Source organism: Triturus cristatus, chromosome 1_1, assembly GCF_964204655.1.
Source record: "Triturus cristatus chromosome 1_1, aTriCri1.1, whole genome shotgun sequence".
Taxonomy (NCBI): Eukaryota; Metazoa; Chordata; class Amphibia; order Caudata; family Salamandridae; genus Triturus; species Triturus cristatus.
In genome coordinates, this window is record NC_140579.1 from 839,724,019 (window position 1) to 839,747,919 (window position 23,901).

The 23,901-nt window shown below is 48.2% G+C and overlaps 1 long non-coding RNA gene across 1 annotated transcript in view; it reads left to right on the plus strand.

Moving 5' to 3' along the window:
• LOC146871167 (uncharacterized) overlaps positions 1–20,124 on the plus strand; it is a 106,048-nt gene extending 85,924 nt beyond the window's left edge. Inside the window, exon 3 of the long non-coding RNA XR_014959510.1 lies at positions 18,875–20,124. This is a non-coding gene — a long non-coding RNA (uncharacterized LOC146871167). The remainder of the gene's footprint in view (positions 1–18,874) is intronic.
• The last annotated feature ends 3,777 nt before the right edge of the window (positions 20,125–23,901 follow it).

Sequence of the window (23,901 nt, forward strand, 5' to 3'; positions counted from 1 at the left end):
TACCTGCTGGAGAGAGAGATGGGAGTTTTGTCTATTGGCAGCTTTGACTCCTCTAAGGAAGCGCAGAGGTTTAATATGCCTGCTGCAAAGAACATGAACCCTGCACTTAAAAAAACAATATTTTATGTGCATAGCTCAGTGGGTTACGGCTTTTGTCAAAGAACTTCTGTTGTTACTGTGCAGTTCATAAGTTACAATTGTAAACTAGATCAGTGAGCTATGAACCGCCATCAAAGAGCTGCATTCAAACTGCATGGTGAAAGGTAGTAAGTTATGTTTGCTCTCAGGCTTTCATTAACCTTATGCTGCTAATAAAGGTTTATTTGGGTAGAAATCAATTCTTATTATTAACGTCAATGCTAACCACTGTTAAGTTCTGAATCCTGAGTTTGTGCTTCTCCAGACCAAGCACTCTTAAAAAAATGCCTACAGGTATAGACTACATGAATCCCACACCTTGAATTCCCCTTTGCCTTATGTAACATTTTCTATACACTGATTGGCACATGTATGATTCATTGTCTCTGCCTGACACTGGTATGAGAGATGCTATGAAAAAAATGCAATTCATGTGACAGAGGAGCTATGGAGAAATAAGAGACACTGTTGGAGGGTGATAGTGAGGGAATCATTGACGAGCCCCAACAAAGATCGTTGTATCCTGCTACACAGTAAGGTCATCATTTACTATGCTTTAAAAGCTAATACAATTCAATATATAATGACAAACGTATGTGAAATGCACCATTTTTTCCAAATTTTATTGGGGGGAGAGAGCCCATCAAAGCTCCCTTTGTAGTGGTCAGACTCACTAGCTACACTTGGTGCGCACAGTGGAGGGACAACATTTGTCAGGGCAGCCTTGGGTTTCCAGTACGGCCCTGGCAGAAGCAGGAGCCTCATACCACAAAATAAAAGCAATCATTGAAAAGTTAGTTGCCGAGGTGCAGCACCAACCTTCCCATTAAAATCTTTAGATTTTTGCAATTTTTTTCAATGTAAAATAATCAAATCTTTAGCTAGTAGAGTATTTGTGTGGTATGCACATGTTTGTGTATTTATCACGTACTTCTGTTTTAATGTTTGAAATTTAAATAGTACAAATTGCTAGGGGTCCCTGGCTTCCAGTAGTGACTTACTGGGGGTCTTCAGGAGTCAAAAGTTTGGGAACCACTGCCTTAGACCATCTTGGATCTGAAGATGAAGTATATGTAAGAAGGCGATGAGAGCTGAACAAGGCAGTAGAGGCCTTGGAGTCCAGTGCTGGCTGCGTTTGCCACCGGCTAACTGTCATCAGAGGCAACTCTGAGTCTTAAAATGAGAGTCTATCTGCCCAAGATAAAGAATAAAGGTGGAAGAGAGATGGGATCTGGTCCTGGTTCTGGAGCTATTAAGAGGTGTATAAAGCTGAAGGGATCTCCAGAACTAAATAAAATGATGTGTACTCTATTCTAGCTACATGTATATAGGCAGAGTCAGCAGGAAGGGGTTGCCTCTTTCTGCAAGGAAGCCATGCCAACGGAGCTCACTCAGCAACATCCATCCTGGAAATGGCATGGGATGAGCAAACCCATATCTTAGTATGGCTCAAATCGATGCACTTTTATCTACATCAACTATACGGTTATGGTGGAAGCTGTTTTTAAGCTGAGTCATGTGGTAAAATACTCACTGTGCAGTACGTATTTCCTCAGGAATACATGGGTCTATAATGGCTATAATCTCAAGGTGATGGGAAAAGCCATGTTTTACTGGCTGTTCATAATGCCAGGGAGTCCGGTAATTGATAAATACCCATAGGTACTTAGTTCCATAATTTCCAGGAATTTGCAGAGAATGAAGAGCCTCCCAAGTGGGATTTTGCAGAACAATTTGAAGCAAGGGCTTTGATCCAATTCTCTATCTCAGTTAACAGCCACAAAACAATTTCTGTGTCACTGATAAAGTGGCAAGTAATGCAGAGGTCAGTGTACAGCGTCTAAGGCCACTGTGATGTGTTTCAATCAATCAATCATTTGTAAAGCGCACTACATACCCGCGAGGGTCTCAAGGCGCTGTGGGGGGGGGGTGCTACTGATCGAACAGCCAGGTCTTGAGTATCCTCCTGAAGGTCAGCAGGTCTTGGGCCTGTCGTAGGCTCAGTGGGAGGGTGTTCCATGTCTTAGCGGCGAGGTGAGAGAAGGATCTCCCGCCGGTGGTTGTTCTTCGGATGCGCGGGACGGTGGCGAGTGATCGGTCGGTGTAGCGTAGCTGGTGGTTGGGGTTGTAGAAGGAAAGCCGTCTGTTGAGGTAGGCTGGGCCGGTCTTGTGGAGTGCTTTGTGTGCGTGGATGAGGAGCTTGAAGGATATCCTATTGTTGACGGGGAGCCAGTGCAGGTTTCTCAAGTGGGGGGTGATGTGGCCGTGTCGTGGTACGTCGAGGATCAGTCGCACCAAGGCGTTTTGGAAGCGTTGTAGTCGTTTGATGAGCATGGTCGGGGCTACCGCTTAGAGGGCGTTTCCGTAGTCGAGTCTGCTGCTGACGAGGGCTTGGGTGACTGTCTTTCTTGTATCTGTCGGGATCCATCTGTAGATCTTGCGGAGCATGCGGAGGGTGTTGAAGCAGGAGGAGGAGACGGCGTTGACTTGCTTGGTCATTGAGAGCGTTGAGTCGAGGAAGATTCCCAGGTTGCGTGCGTGGTCGGTGGGTGTCGAGGCTGCCCCCAGTGCCGTCGGCCACCAGGAGTCGTCCCAGGCTGAGGGGTTGGAGCCGAGGATGAGGACCTCCGTCTTGTAGAGTTCAGCTTCAGGCGGCTGCTCTTCATCCAGTCGAAGACGGCCTTCATTCCTTCGTGGAGGTTGGCTTTGGCTGTGATGGGGTCCTTGGTGATGGAGAGGATCAGTTGAGTGTCGTCTGCGTAGGAGATTATGTTGAGGTCGTGCTGTCGGGCGACGTGTGCGAGCGGGGCCATGTAAATGTTGTACAGTGTCGGGCTGAGGGAGGATCCCTGGGGTACGCTGCAGATGATCTCGGAGGCTTTGGAACGGAATGGGGGTAGGCAGATGCTCTGGGTTCTGCCAGAGAAGAAGAAGGTGGTCCATTCCAGAGCCTTGTCTCGGATCCCTACGGCGTGGAGGCGTGCGCATAGTGTGCGGTGGCAGATGGTGTCGAAGGTAGCGGAGAGGTCTAGGAGGATGAGTGCTGCGGTGTTAGACCTGGCACCTTGGCGTGAGTCTCCCTTCCACTTTGTGTCGCTGTGCCTCATGTGTTTTGCTGGTGTTAGCTGCTCAGAGCACTGTGCCACTGCCAACCAGTGCCACAGTGCAAGTGCTCCCTATTTAAAATGTATATGTTGGTTGGATTCCATGATTGGCTTATTTGGTTTACTGTCAGACCCCAGTAAAGTGCACCAGGAGCACCCAGGGCTTGTAAATACAAATGCTGCTGGTGGGATTGCAGCACTGGTTGTGCCACCCTAAGAAGCAGCCTGGTAAAATGTATCTAAGGTCTGCGATTGCAGAACCTGCGTGCAGTTTGGTACTGTCATGCTGACTGGGCAAGTGCACCCACTTCCCAGTCCCTAAACCTTCCCTTAACTTCATATTAGTCACCCCTATGGTAGGCCCAAGGGCAGGGTGCATTGTAAGCATAAAGTAGGACAAGCCCTGATGTGTGTGGCATGTCCTAATAGTGAATTACAGCCATTTTCGTTTTTCACTATTGTAAGGCTACCTGTTCCCATAGGCCAGAATGGGCTGTTAGAATTGTTACATCCTATGATCCTAACAGACCCAGGGAACATGGTAGAACATCGAGTTTAGTATGCCTGAACTCAGAATAATAAAATACATCTTTTAGTAAAGTTTATTTTAATATTCTGTGTTTGCAAATACCACTTTTAGAAAGTTGGTATTTGCGTGCCTAACCATTTCAGCCCGCCTCTGCAATGATGTGTATCTGCCTGTCTGGTTTGTGTGAGTGACAGGGCTGGGGAAACCCAGAGGGGCAGGGCTAGGTAGCCTGGTGGTGAATAGAGAGATTGACATCCAGATGGGTGGGAGGAGTGCACTTGGACTCTGAATAGGGCTGTGCTCTGCCACCACAATGCTGGCTCCACTTCCTGTGGAGCGGCTGATGTCTCTGCCCTGCACCCTGAATAGAAAGTCAGAGTCATGTCAACAAAGTGCTCAGGAACTGGTTTGGACTGGGCAAAGTCCCCTCTACCCCAGAGGAACAAAGGAATTAGGGGTATAAGTATTGGGACCCTGCTCCCAAGAAATTAGATCCTGCTTGACAAGAAGAACCTCTGCCTGAGGAGAAGGAACCGGGAAAGCTGTAAGGAGGATTACTGTCCCTGACCTGGGGGATTGGCCTGCAGTGGTTGCCTTGCTGCTGAAGGAGAGGAGAAAGACTACAAAGACTTTATTTCAACTTGTGCTTAAAAAGATCTCCAAGGGCTTGGAATAGAGCTTGCCTCCTGCTGAAGTCTCAGGAACAACAGACTTCACCCCCCAGCTCCCCAAAGTTCTTTGGAAGTGCCTGCTGCTGTTGTTGGGCCTTCTGAGGGACTGCGTGTCGCAAGGAGCTGGAAGCGCAACTCAAGGAGGAGAAGCGTGCCGCCGTCGGAGCTGTTGTCGTCTCATCTCGTAAAGTGTGTCGCCGCTGCAGCTTCGCATTGAGCGGAAGCGTCTTGCATCATCCAGGAAGTGTCTCGCAACGCCGAAGAAGCGTGTCGCCATCGCAGCCATCGTAGCTGACGCATCGCACCGCATCAAGAAAAGCGCCTCGCATCCACGGAGAAGCGTGCCGCCGTCGGAGCTGCTGTCGGCGCATCGCGTAAAGGGGTGTCGCCGCTGCAACATCGCATCGAGCGGAAGCGTCTCGCAAACGTCGGAGAAGAGTGCCGCTGCCAAGGCCGCTGTCAGATCGCGTAAAGGGTGACGCCGCTGTAGCTGACGCATCGAGTCGAGCCTTCTCGCAACATCGGAGAAGCGTAACGCATCTGGAAGATCTTCACGTCTTTATTTCTTTGCACCAAAAACTTCATCGCATCAACATCGTTGCAACACTTTCGTTGTCCTGCGTGTCGCATCTAAAAGGTACATTGACTTAAAGTGTCACATTTAAGAACTTAAGAGAACTAAGCAAACTTCTACCATCTAAAAGTAACAGTATTGTGTATTTTTGTTGTTTAATGGTCTTGTGGTAACTCTATATAAAGAATCCTTATTTTTAATATAAAACCTGTGTGGTGTCCATTTGTAGTGTTGTCACTTGGTTACTGTATGTGTTCACAAATGCTTAACCTATAACGCTCTGAGATAAGCCTTATCTGCTCGCGCCAAGCTACCTAGAGGGTGAGCAGGGGTTATTTTAGGAGTGTAACCCCTTACCCTGACTAGAGGAAAGGTTCCCTGCTTGTCTCAAGTACCTACCTATGCCAACCAGAGAATCCGGATTCTAACATTGGTGGTCAGCGGTGAGGATTCTGGACTTGCATTTGTGACTCATGTACAGTGATTGGTGAACACTACTTAGTGAGTGCACACCTTAACGCAACCAATACTTGTTGGTAGATTCTTTTTGGGACTTTCTATTTTTGAGTACTGCCAAGCTTAACCATGGTGGAGAAAGCAGCATCCATAGTCTGAATACTGAATTTGAATGGGAAGAAGAGAAATTGGATAGCTACACTGCCAAGCAGCTGAAATTATTCTGCAAGAAATTTAATGTTTCTACAACTGGATGTAAAAACAAGACAGAGTTCTACAAGGCGCTGAGGGGCTGGGTAGAAGCAAGGAATGCCACTGATAATGATAATGCAGAGGAGCAGCTGGATGGGCCAGTGAGTCCAAGAGGAAGGAGAACCCCTTCCCCTGCCGGTAGCAGTGTTTCTAGTAAAAGTCTATCTCCAGAGGAGCTGGCAGATAGAAAAGAGTGTAGGATGCATGAATTGGAGCTGACCAAGCTCAAGTTAAGTGGGCAGTTAGAATTTGAAATGCAAAGTAGAAAGTTAGCCCTCGAAGAAAAAAAAGCTACAGTATGAACATGAAAAGGTTTTTGAGGGAGTTGGAGCTGAAGGCCCAGAGTTTGGAAATTGCTCCCTCTGGTGGCAGCACACCGTCAGTACACGTAGAATCAAGGGTGTACATACCCAAAGATGTGGTAAAAGAACTTTTTAAAAATGATGACATATGAAGTAGCCATGTCTTCCCACCGGGTCCCTGAGAAGGATTGGGGAGCGGGGTTGTGGGGACGGTTCCTTAGTGAGGGTCGGGACACACTGCTAGACTTGCCTTCAGATGATTATAATTCTTATCCCCATATGAAGGCAGCTTTGATGGCTTAGTATGGGTTGACCCCTGAGTTGTATAGGCAAAGGTTCAGGGGGTGCACCAAGATTCCAAACAGTACGTATGTGGAGTATGTGACTTTTTTTTGCAGAGCACTGGATGGTTGGGTGAAGGGTAGTAAGGTTAATGATTTTCAAGGGCTTCTTGATTTAATGGCATGGGAGCACTTGTCCAGTAATTGTTTTCCTGAGCTACGCCAGCACCTGATTGATAGTAGGCTGACTAACCCTAGGAAGTTTGCTGAGGAGGCGGACCGCTGGGTCAGTACCAGGGTCCACAAGGGTTCAGTGGGAGACTCCGCTAAAGGTGGGCAGGGTCCCCAGCAGAAGAGTGGGGGGGACAAGGGCAAACAGAGGGAGTTCCCAAGAAGGCCCCAAAGTAATCCCCAAGGGAACCAAGGGAAAGGTTCTCAGCCTCCCCCATCCCAGAAACCGACCGGGGCCCCGACAGGTCCACCTGTTCAAAAGGGGCCCATAAAATGTTACAAGTGTGGTAACATGGGGCATTTTGCCTCTGATTTAAAGTGTCCTTTGTATGGTAAACCAGCACCCACTGGTGCTCCGCCCCGGCAGGTCGCTAGTGTAGCCTTGGGGGAGGAGATGGCTGTCCAAGGTGGGTGGGGTCCCGCAGAGATGTCCCTCGTCTCATTAGGAGACTGTGAGATGGTCCCCCAAACCCAGCTGCCTCATAACACTAAGAAATACAGGCAGTGGGTGACCATCAATGGCCGTAGGGTGGAAGCTCTCAGAGACACAGGAGCCAGTGTGACAGCTGTCAAGTGTCACCTGGTGTCTCAAGAGCAGGTTGTCCCAGGAGCATTCTATCCAGTTGTTGCCGCTGACAACACAGAGAGTCACTGCAAGGTGGCTCAGGTTCCCTTTGAGTGGGGGGGGTCTCTGGTACTCTTCAGGTAGCTGTGAGGCCCGGCATGCCTGTAGACTGCCTGTTAGGGAACGACTTGGAGAGCTCACCTTGGGCTAAGGTGGAGCGGAGTGCTCACCTGGAGATGTTGGGTATGCCAGATTGGGCGTGTGTCACCACACGGTCCATGGCAGCAAGTAGAGGTGCTCAAGAGGTCCTGGAGCCTGAGAGGGAGGCCCAGGGACCGGCCTTAGAGAGAAGAGGCAGGGGGCGCGGGAAACCGGCCCCTGAAGTTCCCACGGCCAAGGAGGAAGCAGACCTTGAGGGGGATGCCCTGGAGCCTACCGGGGAACAGATAGCTGAACTGGGGGACCTACCTGAGCTGACCCATTGGCACCAGGAAGGAGGCCCCTCCAGGGAAAACTTTTGTAAGGCACAGAAAGAATGCCCTTCTCTCGTGGGTATGCGGCAGCAGGCTGCAGACCAGGCCGCAGGTGATCAGTCTGGGTCACATTTCATTTACTGGGAGAACGACCTCCTATATGCAAAGCCTAAGGTTGCTGAGCGTGGGTCAGCCCGTGCACTGGTGGTATCCCAGGACTTCAGAGCCTTCCTACTGGGGCTGGCTCACGATGTGCCATTGGCAGGACATTTGGGGCAGGACAAGACCTTTGAAAGGCTTGTCACCTACTTTTATTGGCCTCAAATGCGCAGGAGTTCAGACACTCACTGCAGGACTTGTCAGACTTGCCAGCCAAGTGGAAAGAGTGGAAGGAAGCAGAAGGCTCCACTCCAGCCATTCCCTGTGGTCGGTACCCCATTCCAGCGAGTGGGGATTGACATTGTGGGGCCACTGGACCCCAGGACAGCCATGGGCAACAGGCTTATCCTGGTCCTGGTGGACCATGCCACCCGGTACCCGGAAGCCATCCCTCTGAGGACAGTGACGGCCCCCGTGGTGGGACGTGCACTGATGGGAATTTTCTCCCGAGTGGGATTCCCTCTAGAGGTGGTGTCTGACCGCGGTAACAATTTCATATCCAAGTATATCAAATCCCTTTGGCAAGAGTGTGGTGTAACCTACAAGTTCACGACACCTTACCACCCCCAAGGAAACGGGTTGGTTGAGAGATTCAACCGTACCCTCAAGGGCATGATAATGGGTCTGGAAGAACCCATGAGGCGTAAGTGGGACGTCCTCTTGCCATGCCTTCTCTTTGCGTACCGTGAGGTGCCACAGAAGTCTCTAGGGTTCCGCCCCTTTGAGCTCCTGTATGGCCACCCAGTGAGAGGACCTCTACGTCTGGTCAAGGAAGGCTGGGAGCAATCTCCCAGGAAACCTCCCCAGAGTGTATATAGCTACATGCTGGCCTTCAGAAATCAGACTAGGCGATTCAGGCAACTTGCTGAGGCAAATCTGGAAGCCAGCCAGGAGGAGATGAAGCGGTGGTATGACCAGAATGCCACTCTGGTAGAGCTTCAGCCTGGACAAAAGGTGTGGGTCTTGGCCCCCGTGGAGCCTTGTGCGCTCCAGGATCAGTGGACCGGTCCCTTTGAGGTGGTGGAGCGCAAGAGTCCAGTTACCTATTTGGTGGACTTGCGGTCTCCAAGGAACCCCTTAAGGGTCCTTCCTGTCAACCGCCTCAAGCCCCACTTGGAGAGGTCTCAAGTTGGCATACTCTTGGCAACAGATGCTGGGATGGAAGAGGAGACCGTGCCTCTTCCTGACCTCCTGTCAGCCCAGGAGCAAGATGGGTCAGTGGATGGTGTCATCCTCTCTTCCGCCCTGAGCAACAGAATGATTGTCGCCAGCTACTGGGACAATTTTCTGATCTGTTTTCCCTGGTTCCCGGTGTCACTGATTGGTGCGTCCATGATGTGGACACTGGGGATAGTACACCTGTGAGGCACAAGGCCTACAGGGTGACTGACAGGGTGAGGGCCTGCATCAAGGAGGAGGTCTCCAAGATGTTTGCACCTGGGGTAATTGAGTCCTCCAGCAGTCCTTGGGCCAGCCCAGTGGTCTTGGTCCCAAAGGCTGCAGCGCCGGGAGCCACACCCGAACTCCGGTTCTGTGTGGACTACAGAGGACTCAATTCAGTCACCAGGACTGACGCACACCCCATCCCCAGAGCTGATGAGCTCATAGATCGGCTAGGGGCTGCCAACTACCTCAGCACGTTTGATTTAACGTCTGGGTACTGGCAGATCGCCTTGACCGAGGGGGCCAAAGAGAGGTCAGCATTTTCCACCCCAGATGGGCACTACCTGTTCCAGGTTATGCCCTTTGGGATGAAGAATGCCACTGCCACCTTCCAGAGGTTGGTCAACCAGGTGTTGGTTGGACTGGACTCGTTCAGTGCCGCCTACCTGGATGACATCGCAGTGTTCAGCTCCACTTGGCAGGAACACCTGCGCCACCTCTGGGAATTGTTGATGGCGCTGCGGAGGGCAGGCCTCACGATCAAGGCGAGTAAGTGCCAGATCGGGCAGGGTTCCGTGGTGTACTTGGGGCACCAGGTTGGGAGCGGCCAGGTGGCACCCCTTCAACCCAAGATAGAAACCATCCTGAATTGGGAGTCCCCCAAAACCCAGACAGAGGTGAGAGCCTTCCTAGGTCTCACCAGGTACTACAGGAGGTTTGTCAAGGGGTATGGCAACATTGTTGCCCCCCTGACAGTGCTGACTTCTAGGAAGCAGCCCAGGAAAGTGATTTGGACTGACACCTGTCAGAAAGCTTTTGAGGCCCTGAAAGCTGCTATGTGCACGGCGCCCGTGCTCTTGGCTCCCAACTTCTCCAAAGTGTTTATCGTTCAGACAGACGCTTCAGAGCATGGTGTGGGGGCTGTTCTTTCACAAATTAATGAAGAGGGCCTAGATCAACCTGTAGCCTTCCTTAGCAGGAGGTTACTTCCACGGGAACAGAGATGGAGTGCTATTGAGCGTGAGGCATTTGCTGTGGTCTGGGCGCTGAAGAACCTAAGACCCTACCTGTTTGGGTCTCACTTCCGGGTTCAGACAGACCACAGGCCCCTCAGATGGTTGATGCATATGAGGGGTGAGAATCCAAAGCTGTTGAGGTGGTCCATTTCCCTACAGGGTATGGATTTCACGGTGGAACATCGCCCTGGTACAGATCACGCCAATGCTGACAGTCTGTCCAGATTTTTCCGCCTTAGTGATGAGGAACTCCCTGGGGTAGGGTAGTTCTCCCCACTTTTCAGCTGGAGGGGACACGTGTTAGATCTGGCACCTTGGCGTGAGTCTCCCTTCCACTTTTTGTCGCTGTGCCTCATGTGGTTTGCTGGTGTTAGCTGCTCAGAGCACTGTGCCACTGCCAACCAGTGCCACAGTGCAAGTGCTCCCTATTTAAAATGTATATGTTGGTTGGATTCCATGATTGGCTTATTTGGTTTACTGTCAGACCCCAGTAAAGTGCACCAGGAGTGCCCAGGGCTTGTAAATACAAATGCTGCTGGTGGGCTTGTAGCACTGGTTGTGCCACCCACAGAAGCTGCCTGGTAAAATGTATCTAAGGTCTGCCATTGCAGAACCTGCGTGCAGTCTGGTACTGTCATGCTGACTGGGCAAGTGCACCCACTTCCCAGTCCCTAAACCTTCCCTTAACTTCATATTAGTCAACCCTATGGTAGGCCCAAGGGCAGGGTGCATTGTAAGCATAAGGTAGGGCAAGCCCTGATGTGTGTGGCATGTCCTAATAGTGAATTACAGCCATTTTCGTTTTTCACTATTGTAAGGCTACCTGTTCCCATAGGCCAGAATGGGCTGTTAGAATTGTTACATCCTATGATCCTAACAGACCCAGGGAACATGGTAGAAAATCGAGTTTAGTATGCCTGAACTCAGAATAATAAAATACATCTTTTAGTAAAGTTTATTTTAATATTCTGTGTTTGCAAATACCACTTTTAGAAAGTTGGTATTTGCTTGCCTAACCATTTCAGCCCGCCTCTGCTATGATGTGTATCTGCCTGTCTGGTTTGTGTGAGTGACAGGGCTGGGGAAACCCAGAGGGGCAGGGCTAGGGTGCCTGGTGGTGAATAGAGAGATTGACATCCAGATGGGTGGGAGGAGTGCACCTGGACTCTGAATAGGGCTGTGCTCTGCCACCACAATGCTGGCTCCACCTCCTGTGGAGCAGCTGATGTCTCTGCCCTGTACCCTGAATAGAAAGTCAGAGTCATGTCAACAAAGTGCTCAGGAACTGGTTTGGACTGGGCAAAGGCCCCTCTACCCCAGAGGAACAAAGGAATTAGGGGTATAAGTATTGGGACCCTGCTCCCAAGAAATTAGATCCTGCTTGACAAGAAGAACCTCTGCCTGAGGAGAAGGAACCGGGAAAGCTGTAAGGAGGAGTACTGTCCCTGACTTGGGGGATTGGCCTGCAGTGGTTGCCTTGCTGCTGAAGGAGAGGAGAAAGACTACAAAGACTTTATTTCAACTTGTGCTTAAAAAGATCTCCAAGGGCTTGGAATAGAGCTTGCCTCCTGCTGAAGTCTCAGGAACAACAGACTTCACCCCCCAGCTCCCCAAAGTTCTTTGGAAGTGCCTGCTGCTGTTGTTGGGCCTTCTGAGGGACTGCGTGTCTCAAGGAGCTGGAAGCGCGACTCAAGGAGGAGAAGCGTGCCGCCGTCGGAGCTGTTGTCGTCGCATCTCGTAAAGTGTGTCGCCGCTGCAGCATCGCATCGAGCGGAAGCGTCTCGCATCATCCAGGAAGTGTCTCGCAACGCCGAAGAAGCGTGTCGCCATCGCAGTCATCGTAGCTGACTCATCGCACCGCATCCAGAGAAGAGTCTCGCATCGAAGAAGAAGCGTGTCGCCATCGCAGCCATCGTAGCTGTCGCATTGCACTGCATCAAGAAAAGCGCCTCGCATCCACGGAGAAGCGTGCCGCCGTCGGAGCTGCTGTCGTCGCATCGCGTAAAGGGGAGTCGCCGCTGCAACATCGCATCGAGCGGAAGCGTCTCGCAAACGTCGGAGAAGAGTGCCGCTGCTAAGGCCGCTGTCGTCGCATCGCGTAAAGGGTGACGCCGCTGTAGCTGACGCATCGAGTCGAGCCTTCTCGCAACATCGGAGAAGCGTAACGCATCTGGAAGATCTTCACGTCTTTATTTCTTTGCACCAAAAACTTCATCGCATCAACATCGTTGCAACACTTTCGTTGCCCTGCGTGTCGCATCTAAAAGGTACATTGACTTCAAGTGTCGCATTTAAGAACTTAAGAGAACTAAGCAAACTTCTACCATCTAAAAGTAACAGTATTGTGTATTTTTGTCGTTTAATGGGCTTGTGGTAACTCTATATAAAGAATCCTTATTTGTAATATAAAACCTGTGTGGTGTCCATTTGTAGTGTTGTCACTTGGTTACTGTATGTGTTCACAAATGCTTAACCTATAACGCTCTGAGATAAGACTTGTCTGCTCGCGCCAAGCTACCTAGAGGGTGAGCAGGGGTTATTTTAGGACTGTAACCCCTTACCCTGACTAGAGGAAAGGTTCCCTGCTTGTCACAAGTACCTACCTGTGCCAACCAGAGAATCCGGATTCTAACATGCGGTCTCACCGTTGTCCAGCAGGGTCCTGATGTCGTCAGTGGCGGCGATGAGGGCAGTCTCGGTGCTGTGGTTGCTGTGGAACCCTGACTGAGAAGGGTCCAGGATTCTGTTTTCCTCGAGGTATCGGGTTAGCTGTCTGTTGACGATTTTCTCAATGACCTTGGCAGGGAAGGGGAGAAGAGAAAGGGGCCGGAAGTTCTTGAGGTCTCTTGGGTCTGCCTTAGGTTTTTTGAGTAGGGAGTTTATCTCGGCGTGTTTCCAGCTCTCTGGGAAGGTCACGGTCTTGAGGGAGAGGTTGATGACGTTGCGCGGGTGCAGTGCGATGGAGCTGCTTGCTTTGTTGAAGACGTGGTGCGGGAATGGGTCTGATGGAGAGCCAGAGTGGATTGTGCTCATGGTCTTGATGGTGTCATCGACGCTCACGCTGGCCCAGGCTAGCAGGGGGTCGTGGTCGATGGTGTGCGGAGGGTCTGTTGTGTTTGTGTCTGTTGGGGCTGTCTGGGTGTTGAAGCTGTCGTGGATGTCTGCTATCTTGCAGTGGAAGAAGGTGGCGAGGGAGTCGCACAGGGCTTGCGACGACGGGATGTTGTTGGTGCTGGAGAGTTCCTTCACGATGTTGAAGAGCTCCTTGCTATTGTGTGCATTGTTGTCGAGGCGGTCTTTGAAGGAGGTCCTCTTGGCCGCCCTGATGAGGTGGTTTTGGTTGCGGATGGCGTCCTTGTGTGCTGCGTGGCTGTCCGGAGTTTGTTCACTGTGCCATTCCTTCTCTAGTCTCCGGCAGGCTTGCTTGGAGGCAAGGATTTCTGGGGTGAACCAGCTGGCCCTCTTGCTGGTGTCTCTGTGGGGGAGTTTCTTCAGCAGGGCGAGGGTGTTGGCGCAGTCCTCGATCCAGCGTCTGAGGCTGTGGGCAGCGTCGTCGGCGTTGGAGGGTGGGCTGAGAGCTAGGTTTGCATGTAGTTGGTCTTCGGTGATTTTGCTGCAGCAGCGGCGGGGGATCTGTTGGGTGCGGTGGTGTGTGGTGGGTTTCTGGAAGGCGAAGTGGATGCAGCGGTGGTCGGTCCAGAGGAGTTTGGTGGTGTGACTGACGGAGACGTGAGTGCTTGAGGAGAAGACGGGGTCGAGCGTGTGGCCAGCAGAGTGGGTGGGCGTTGTGATGAGTTGCTTCAGTCCGAGGTTGGCGAGGTTATCGATCAGGGTTGTGGAGTTGTTGTCGTTGTTGTTCTCAAGGTGAAAGTTCAGGTCTCCGAGGAGGATGAAGTCGGTGGAGGACAGGGCGTGCGTGCTGATGAAGTCGGCGATGGAGTCGCTGAACTGGGGACGGGGTCCGGGTGGTCAGTAGACGAGGGTGCCTCTGAGGGTGGAGCTAGGGTCTGTGTGGATCTGGAAGTGCATTTGTTCGGCAGTGCTGAGTACGTCGTCGGTGCTAGTCGAGACCCTGATGCTGTTCTTGTGGATGATGGTGATTCCTCCTCCGACTCCGTTGGTGCGGTCTCTGCGAGTGATCTTGTAGCCGTCTGGGATGGCTATGGCGATGTCGGGTGCGGAGGAGTCGTTCAGCCAGGTCTCTGTCAGGAAGGCGACGTCCGGGGATGTTGTGTTTAGCAGGTCTCAGAGCTCGACGGCGTATTTGCATGCGGAGCGGGTGTTCAGTAGTATGCATCGGAGGTGGTTGGGGTATTTCTTGGCGGGTGGTTTGTTGGCTCTGAGGCTGGGGTAGCTGCAGTTCCGGCAGGTGAAGGGACCGTGTGTGCGTTTCGGGGCAGCCTTGAAGCAGGTGTGGGTCCGTCCGGAGTTGAGAACGTGCAGAGTGCTGGCGTCGTAGTGGCAGTGGTCGTCGTGGCGGGTGCGGGGGCCAGGGGTTCTGGCACTGGACGCAGTCCAGGCACGGACGGGCGCAGATGGGCTTGCCTCAGGCACACCTTCGGCGTGCCAGCGGAGCGGCCGCGCAGCTGCCGGCATATATGAGGAGGTGGGAGGGAGGACCAGCTGGGAGGCGGGGGCAGCGAATGGGCAGTGGGCAGTTAGGGAGGCAGGGCCGCAGGGGACGCAGCGGCGGGGGTGTTGAGGGACGATGAAGGGAACAGAAGGCAAAAGGTCACAAAAAACTAGGGAAAACGAGTGTCACAGAGGGCAAGAGGGCACATAAATACAGGAAAAACGAGTGTCACAGAAGGCAAAAAGGGCAGAGAAATACAGGAAAAACAAGTGGCACAGAAGGCAAGTGGACACAGAAATACAGGAAAAGGGAAGAGAAATAAAGGAAAAACGAGTGGCACAGAAAGCAAAAAGGGCAGCGAAATACAGGAAAAACGAGTGTCACAGAAGGCAAAAAGAACAGCGAAATACAGGAAAAACGAGTGTCACAGAAGGCAAAAGGGCAGAGAAATACAGGAAGAACGAGTGCCACAGAAGGCAAAAAGGGCAGAGAAATACAGGAAAAACGAGTGTCACAGAAGGCAAGAGGGCACAGAAATACAGGGGCAGCTGAGACAGAAGGCAAAAACGGTCGGAGAGGCACGGGGACAGTGAGGGGTACAGAAGGAAAAACCGGGCAGAGACACGGGGGCAGCGAGGGGTACAGAAGGAAAAACCGGGCAGAGACAGGGGGGCAGCGGGGGGTACAGAAGGAAAAACCGGGCAGAGACACGGGGGCAGCGGGGGGTACAGAAGGAAAAACCGGGCTGAGAGACACGGGGACAGCGAGGGGAACAGAGGGAAGAAAACGGGCACGGACCACGTACAGGCAGCGGGGGAAGACAGAACAACAGCAGTCACAGACACAACAATGAAATACAGGCAATACAATAAAACAGTAGAGCGGAAGATGAACAAACCTACGGCCTACCACTGGCCACCAGGGATGAGGTGCAGGTGGTAGCCTGCGGGTGGTGGAGGGCCTCGAACTTCCTCAGCAGCAGCGGCAGCTGGGGCAGGGACACACAGGCGGTGCTGTGCGGAGGGGGAGCGACCTACCTGGCAAGGTCAAAGGTTTCAAGAGTCAAAGATGCAATCGCAGTGTTGCAGGAGAGTTCTGCATCTGTTGGGAGCTGCATATGAAGACATCAGGTGCTCCAAGGTAGAATTCAAGGGCTTAGTCAGGTCTGCAAAGCACAAGTACAATGGTCATTATGTAGAGTGATGATCTGACTACCAGGTCTACCTGAAGGCTGAGGAGCAATTGTCGTATACGATCACTCCAAGGTCACTCACACTGCTGGCCAGCAAGGGGGGCTGGTCTCACAAGTACGATGGTCATTGGTCAGCGGGCTGGTATGAGGACCAGTACCTACAGGGGAGGATTTTGGTTTTAGAGAAGATGACCCAAGATGGTTCCCATTTATCTGAATTTCAGTTGCCAGGAGGCCTGGTGCAAATGTGTAATGTTTGATGGTTTCCACAGTCTGAGATGGATTTGCATTTCATCAGCAGAAGAGAAGCAAGTGAAATGAAAGGATTGAATTAGACACAGTATAGCCCTGCGGTAAGCATTGAACAGGAAAGAAGTTACTGCGATACTCAAAGAACCGCCGTTGGGACGAGAATGGCAGAGGTGAAGAGATTAGAACTCACCCTGAGAAAAAATGAAAAGGTTCATTTGAAGGTCCTCCTCCGAATGCACATATGACTCAGTATTTGGATAGAGGAGAAAGTCAGAGACTGTTCTGGGGGGCCCACAGAGCAATCAGGGGTTACTTGGCTACTACTGTAGTGAAGACAGGGTTTTGCCTGCATACATTGCTATGTTAGCATAAGCGTTTTAGATGTTAACGCCATCTTGTCACTTTTGCACATGACACTACAGGTAGCTGTTATTATAAGTAAAACTGCGTGCTTGATTTTTCTTCACATGAGAAAGGTCTGTTTTTCACATCCCTAGACGTGCTCTGCGACCTTAGTCTGAACACTGTGTGCAGAAGCCGTCAAGGTCAAATAACAATGTATGCTGTTGAATTCAGGTTGCTCGGCCCACGCTCTAGACACAAGGAACACACAGCTGCAAATATCTGAAACTCGGGTGCCTTTAATATTGCATTGCATGCATGAGGCTGACACTCTTGGAGAAAACCTTTCCAGATACAGAGAGCAGTGCTGATCCTGTGATGTGATTCACCTAAGCTGATCTTTGAGGTATGGGGTTCCCCATTCAAACCTAGAGACCATCTATTATTATAAAACTAGCTTACTAGCCAGGGGAGGGTGATTCACAAGGTATTATAGGACCTGTTTACACTATCATTGTAATATGATTTCTCCCTTTGGTTTTTATGGTATTGTAACAATGCTGATGGTTTTATTTCTAATCATTTGTTTGCTTATGTTAGTCAAAGTACTGCACCTTAGAGCACGTAGTTAAAAATAAACATTTTAAACTTTTCCGTGTCTCTGATTACTCACGTTGTGAACTGATAGGAGAACAATAACGAAACGGTATTTTTTGATTCCCACCATTCCTGAGAGTATTCTAAGTCTCTTGTTCTGGGTTGTCTAATCATTGGTAGCTTCGATATGATACGGAGAATGAATGAGACACTGATGCTAGTCGGATAGGGGTTCTAGGTACTGAGGTGAGTTTTTTGGTACACCACAATTCACTGAGGTCCTGGTTTCCTGCGCATTGTTCTGTGCATGACCAGAATCCCCGCAACATGGCGCATCTAACGTTTTAGTCTTAAGATTGAGATGCCTTAGTAGTGCTTATATTTGTCCACAACACCCTCACTCTTGTTGCCGGTTGACGGGAGTGACGGTTTAAACCTACCAATATAGTTGACTTATAGGTTTATTCAAGCTTGACAATTAAAAAGGTTTCTTTTAGAATTACTGACCCTTTTTGTGCTACGGATTAATATAGATTGTTTTTCTTCTCTGCGTCCTTATGGCTGAAGTTGCTATTGCAGCGCATAGTCGCGCAGTTCGGGGTACCAGACGATGGAATGTCTATTATCTTTGTAGTGAGTGCCGATGCATTGTTCCCCTATGAGCTGTTTTACTCTTGGGTTACTTTTCCGGAGGTGAATGCGGATGATAGGACGTTTCACGCATACACTCCTACGGCAGTTCCAGCTAATTATACGCTGTATAGGACGCAGGAAATTCCAATTTCCGCTTGGCAGCATCGTATTTGGTTCAATGGCGCCCTCCCCCACACCGTAACTCCGGTTCGGTTAGGTCCCTTGTCCATTACTGGGGCCACTTGACCAGTCTTGGCCAGGGTCCCACCACATCCACGATATTTGCTAGCCCCGCTGGATGACTTGCGTCAACTCCATACCGCATTGATTGCGGTGCATAGGGCTATAGTGCAATACGTCGCTCGCAATGTCCAGGTGGGGCACCTGGGGTTGCGACGCAACCAGTTGGACCGGCCGGGATCACTATTAGTTCGGTAATGGGCAAGCGCCCCCAGAATAAGGACGATATGTGTTTTTGGCTTGCTGAGAAATTTGACCAGCTGGAAGCAGTATTTCCATATTCTACTCCTGTGGAAGAACACAGGATCCTTACAATTAGTTTGCAGAAAGACTTAGTTCCAGAGGTCACAGATTGTGAGAACTGGGGTAAAGTATTTGCAGCAGTCTGCGCAAAGTGCTTCGGCATACCGTCTATGACTGTATTGCCCTCCGTGATTAAGCGTGTTCAGGATGAGCACAGTCCGGAGGTGGCAGTCGAGTTGGGTATGAGGCTTGTCGGTGTGTTCGACATAGTTGCTGATCTCATCCTTGCTAACGTCAAGGGAGACGGGGTTTACTTTTAGGTGTCGAATGCGCTGCGCCTCGTTGACGACGTCGATAAGCCCCAACAGTTACCGAAAATTATTGCGGAAGCTTATAAGACCATTGGGCGCAATAGTTTGGGTGTTAAGCCTTTTGCTAAAACAACAGCGCAACCGCAAACTCAGACGGTTAAGTCTACTAAAGACGACCGTCCAGCTTTTCCTAAACAAAATTGGAAAACTAAGAAACAGGGGAAGCAGGAGCAGAAACAGGGATCTCGTCTCGTACAAGCGACTACTGAATGCACTTACGGCTTGCGCGATCGCACAAGAATTAGGTCTCCTGATAGATTTCAGGTTCCTGATCAATGTTCTCCTCGTTCTTCACAGGAAACATCGGTCTCACAGTCCGGTGGAGTTGAACGTGGCAGAGGTCGTGGTGCCCCACAAGGTCATAAGCAGCCCCGCCCGGCGGATGGTAAAGGCAAGCAGGACGATTTTGCACGTCAACGACCTCCGTTTCAGAAAAAGATAATTGCTGCTGATGGAGCTTAGATTTCACCTATAAAATGTATGCATTATTATATGACAAAAAGCTGCAGACATGAGTTCTAAAATATCACGCAGATTGTGGCGCAAGCAAGATGAAACCATAGGCCTGATCAGAATGCTTCAGTTTGGAGGTGCTTTCATGTGAAAACATTCTTAATTAGTTGAACAGCCATGTTTATATGTGATTAATCAATATGGAATCTCACTATAGAATGCACATTAATTTAGAAAATGTATTTGTACTTTCAAAATGGCATCATGTATTTTTGCAAGAGTAGAAATGTGCTGAATTGTGTTTCACAGTGTAGAAAACCACGTGATTTTAGTTTGCTTTAGTGGACTCAGCTTTCTGTAGTTTTTTTGCCCTTGAACACTCAGAATGGAATGTGCTCCACTTCCCTACTTTCAATGAAAGGGCTTTGTTAATAAATCCTGCCTCCGGTTTCCATTCGACCTTCACTATGTTGCATATTTTTGTAGCCTGTTTAAACGTGGAGAGAAGAGCACACTTTTTTTTCCATAAATCACAAGACTGAAATTTGAACAAGAACACGCCTGATTAATGACGTATCCAGTCACCCCATGGGGAGATGATGTGTCTTGAAGTTCTGATTGGACCAGCTATGAGGACTGAGGTTGTGAACTTTTACTTGAAATATGGCTTACAAGTGGGAGGAGTGCCTCTTTTTTTTCATTTTTTCTGAGGCCCAGGCCCAATTTATGAGCTGGACACAGAGACTGGGAGGAGCTGCATTCTGAGGGGGCTATTGTGCAGCTTGAGACAGAGACACAGACTAGCACAGCGAAGCAGAGTCAGAGAGAAAGAGTTGAAAGGATCAGAGCAGATTTAGATTTTAGGTGCTAAACTGCATTTATTTCTCTTTATGGGAGATTTTGCCATTATTTATTAACCTTGTAAGACTTACTCTTTTTCTTAGAAACTCTTTAAGAGTTTTGACTGACAATTTGCGCCACATTTCCCTTCCTATATGTGATGTTTATATGCAGACTGTAATGTGTTCTGTATTAATGCTATTTTTCCTATTTTTTCAATTCTGTATCCTGATTGATATTTGACTAATGAATAAAGAGTCAGAGAACCTTAACTTTTGACTTAAAATAAAACCCTTTAAAATAACTCACCACTCTTATTATTGCCTCTAATATTGTTTGCATTTAATTTTCATATTTATGTAAAGTCTCCTGTTTGGTGACATACGGTCATCAAAAGGTCCATCATTTTCACCCTTTACAGCGGTAAACCATAGGTGATGAGGTTTTGAATAGGGAAATTAACAGGTAATTACCGCTGGATCAGTTTTTGGTCGCAGAGTTAATGTTAGTGCCAACACCAAAAGGAGCATAGTTAGTTTAATGCCTAGTGTTAGATAATAATTCCCAAGTTAGATGAAAGTCCTGATTCCTGATTCCTGTGCTCAGAACCTGAAGACTGGCAAAGCAGTACTGGAAAGGTGATACAAGAAGGAGATTGCTGGAGTGGTGTGAGTATTAATAGGGTTCTGAAATGCTGTTAATGTGCTTGCAGGTATGTTTTTGTGGTGTTGGAAAATAGTAAGGGTTTCGACTGTGGATTAAAGTTTGCTCATTTTGATTTGATGTTTTTATTTTTTTAATTGATTGAATTGGTAATTTTATAGGACAGATTTATTGATTATTGATTTATGTACTAACATTCTATGTTGAGTCGCTTCGCGTTTTATGTTGTTTTTGAAGACTTCTGGGATGTAGGAAGTCGGATATTTGTAATGATTCTGTAGTAGGGCAGAGGTAAGCGCTGATCTCGGGAAAGACGGAATTATTGTGCCCTGTAGGTACACAGGGAAAACGTGAAATGATTGAAGTTGCACGACGCATTGTCTGGGTTCGATTTGGTAACATCGTCGTGTGTTGCCATTAGGGATATTTTCTGTATGAAAGAAGTGTATGGGTAGCGAAGGCCACCTGTGAAATTTTGGTTTTAATTACCAGGAGTCCAAAAGGCACTCTGATTACGCTTATCACTGGAAAGGTAATAGGTGTTCCCTAAGCTTGTTAGAAGGATAAAGTAGAGGGAAGTGCTACTTTATTAACGAGTGTAATAATTCTGTAGTAGGGCAGATTGTCCGCTGCTCTCGGGAAAGACAGGATTCTGTGTGAATGAACTACATTTTCCGTATGAATGTGTGTAAATGAAATAGCATTCAGGTTAATTGTGAAACTCAGGTCTTAATTCTCAGGAGCATTGGGTCTCCAACAGGTGTTTTATTTCTAGAGAAACGGTTAGCTAATGCTTGCTAGAAGGGTAAGGTGGAGGGAAGTGCTACTTTATCGGCGAATGTAATAATTCCGTAGTAGGGCAGAGGTAAGTGCTGCTCTCGGGAAAGACGGAATTCTTGTGAGAAAGGTCCAGACTATCTCTTTGTTAGCGAAGCAGACAATGGTGGCGTTTTTATGTCGTTACTAACAGATTTTGAGTAAAAGAGAACGTAAGAAAAAGATTGCTGTAAGATTTTGTAAAGGGAGGGCTAGTAGCAGGAGAAAAACTGACGTCCCAAAGGGCCTCGCTGGCATTGGACGAGACAATGGGTGTGAAGTGAGCCCTGTTTAAAAAGAAGGGGTCAGTAGCAGGAGTTAAACAGACCGAAAGTGTCAATTGTGGCAGGATTGGAGAAAATAAATTGCATTAAAATATTGCAGAAATTGAATTGTTTAAAGGTTTAAATAAGCTGTTCGGAGGTAAAGTGAAAAATTCGTTTTTTGTTGGTGATGCTCCTGAAGGAACACCTGTGCGATTTATGTCTACCAATTTGGGACAAAATTCATGTATGTGGGTTCACCAATGGTGCAAGATTACTGAAAAAGAGGGTCCTTTGAGGTTTCCAATAGATGGTACTTTTGAATTGCAAGTTTTTGACAAATTAAGGGAAGTGTGATGTGAAAGAAAGACATCATCTAGAGCTGCAAAATTGAGGCCTTAAACATGTGGGAAAAAGCCGCAAGAGACAAAGCAAGTGAGGATAAAAAGGTAAAGCACCAGATGCAGGAGAAGGGAACTAATGATGATAAAAAGCTTCAAATAATGATTCAGGGGATGAAATAATGGATGCATTGTTAACTGAGTGTCTACCACTTTATGTGGTTCCCATTAGAAATACTGATAATAGTGTACCAGTAAGTACTACAGTGGCTTCTGCTTCTGTTGAACAGAGAGAAATACAGAATGAGAGAAATGTGCAGACATTTCAGATTGACCCACTACCTGTTGATTCAGCACTGACAGTGATACCTCCAGGTGTTACTGCTTTAAATGTGACTGATTCAGTGAAAAAACTACAAGCTGCAGATGCACAGACAGTACTCAGACAAATTATGTCTGTTCAAATTAATATGGGCCCTACTCAAAAGGTTCAAAGAGTTGTAGAAGGAGTAAATATGTCAGGGTTTATTTCAGAAACTCAGAATGCACAGATTATTGAACAGAAATTACCCCAGACAGTCCAAGAATTGAAAGATGGGGAAAAATGGTGTTTACAGCACCCACAGCCAGGGATAAAAGGAATATATTTGAAGATGGGATTTTTCAAACCTACTTTGAGGAAGCAGCAGTAATTAAAAAGATAGAATGCATGGGGGAACAAATTAACTCAGACCCCGAAAAAGAGAAATAGCTTAGTGTTTTAAATTTAACATTTGAGCATGAAGAAATTAATAGTCCTGGCTATTTAAATCATGAAAATATGAACCAGTGTCAGGAAAAATAATTAATTTCCCTGAGTAAGGAAACAAATACATGTGCAGTAACAACACATGGTAGACTGACCGATTTGGCTCAAAAATATGAAATTAATGTTTCAGGAAGTTTTCCATTTCAGAAAAGCTTCAGGGTACACATGAATGAAGAGGCAAATGAGACAATGTGTTCTTCAGGAATGCAATTGCACATTGCAGAAACGAAATATATTTTTAAATGCAATGGATTTGAGAAATTAGGAGACAAGTGCACAAGAATACATGAGAAAAAAGAAACCACCAGACCTATCAAGGAAATTTGATACGATAAAGAAACCACCAGACCTAGCAAGGAAACTGGATAAGAAAAAGAAACCACCAGATTTAGTTGAGGAAAATAATAAGCAGAATGTGGGAGAAGCTTTTGCTTGCTCATTAAGAAAAATGGTGGGAGAAGTGCATGTTCATGTGCCACGGAACAAAAGTAAACTTGCAGAGTTTCTGAACACATTCCCGAAATTGAGAGACAAACTTATGCTGTGGTACCCACAAGTTGATGGATTTATCGAAATTTTAAAGGAGTTGTGTATTAATTTGGAAATGATTTTTGACACGGTCATGCAAACTGAATTATGGTTTGAATCTAAAGTTGCGGTGCAAAGGCCAGGAGAGGAGACAGTGAAAAATGTTTGCATGAATGCACCATCATTTTCTCTTGTTGTTGAGAAAAATAAAGCAGTGATTACTTTTCTGAAGGACAGAGTGCCAGCAAAATATGTTCATTGGGTACAGATTAAAAGAACAAAACAGGAGCTAAAATTGGTTCATGAGTTTTCTGAAAGTGTGTGTTTAATGTTTCAGCAACACAATGGTAGAGAATGTCCTGATGCCACTAGCATAAGATTTTGTGTGACTAAGTTGGTTATTGGTTTAATATTTTCTGATCAGATCAGTGTGCACATACAGCAAAAGCTGATAGAATGGCACCTGAAGGATGAATGTTACTATTGTGCTGGACAGGGAATGCAGACAAAAGAGTTTGAAGAAAAACCTATGATGGTACAGAGAAGGTTTGCACAGAAACGTTTTCAGAATAAGCTGTTTGCAGAGAATAACATTGTGGTACAGGGTGATGT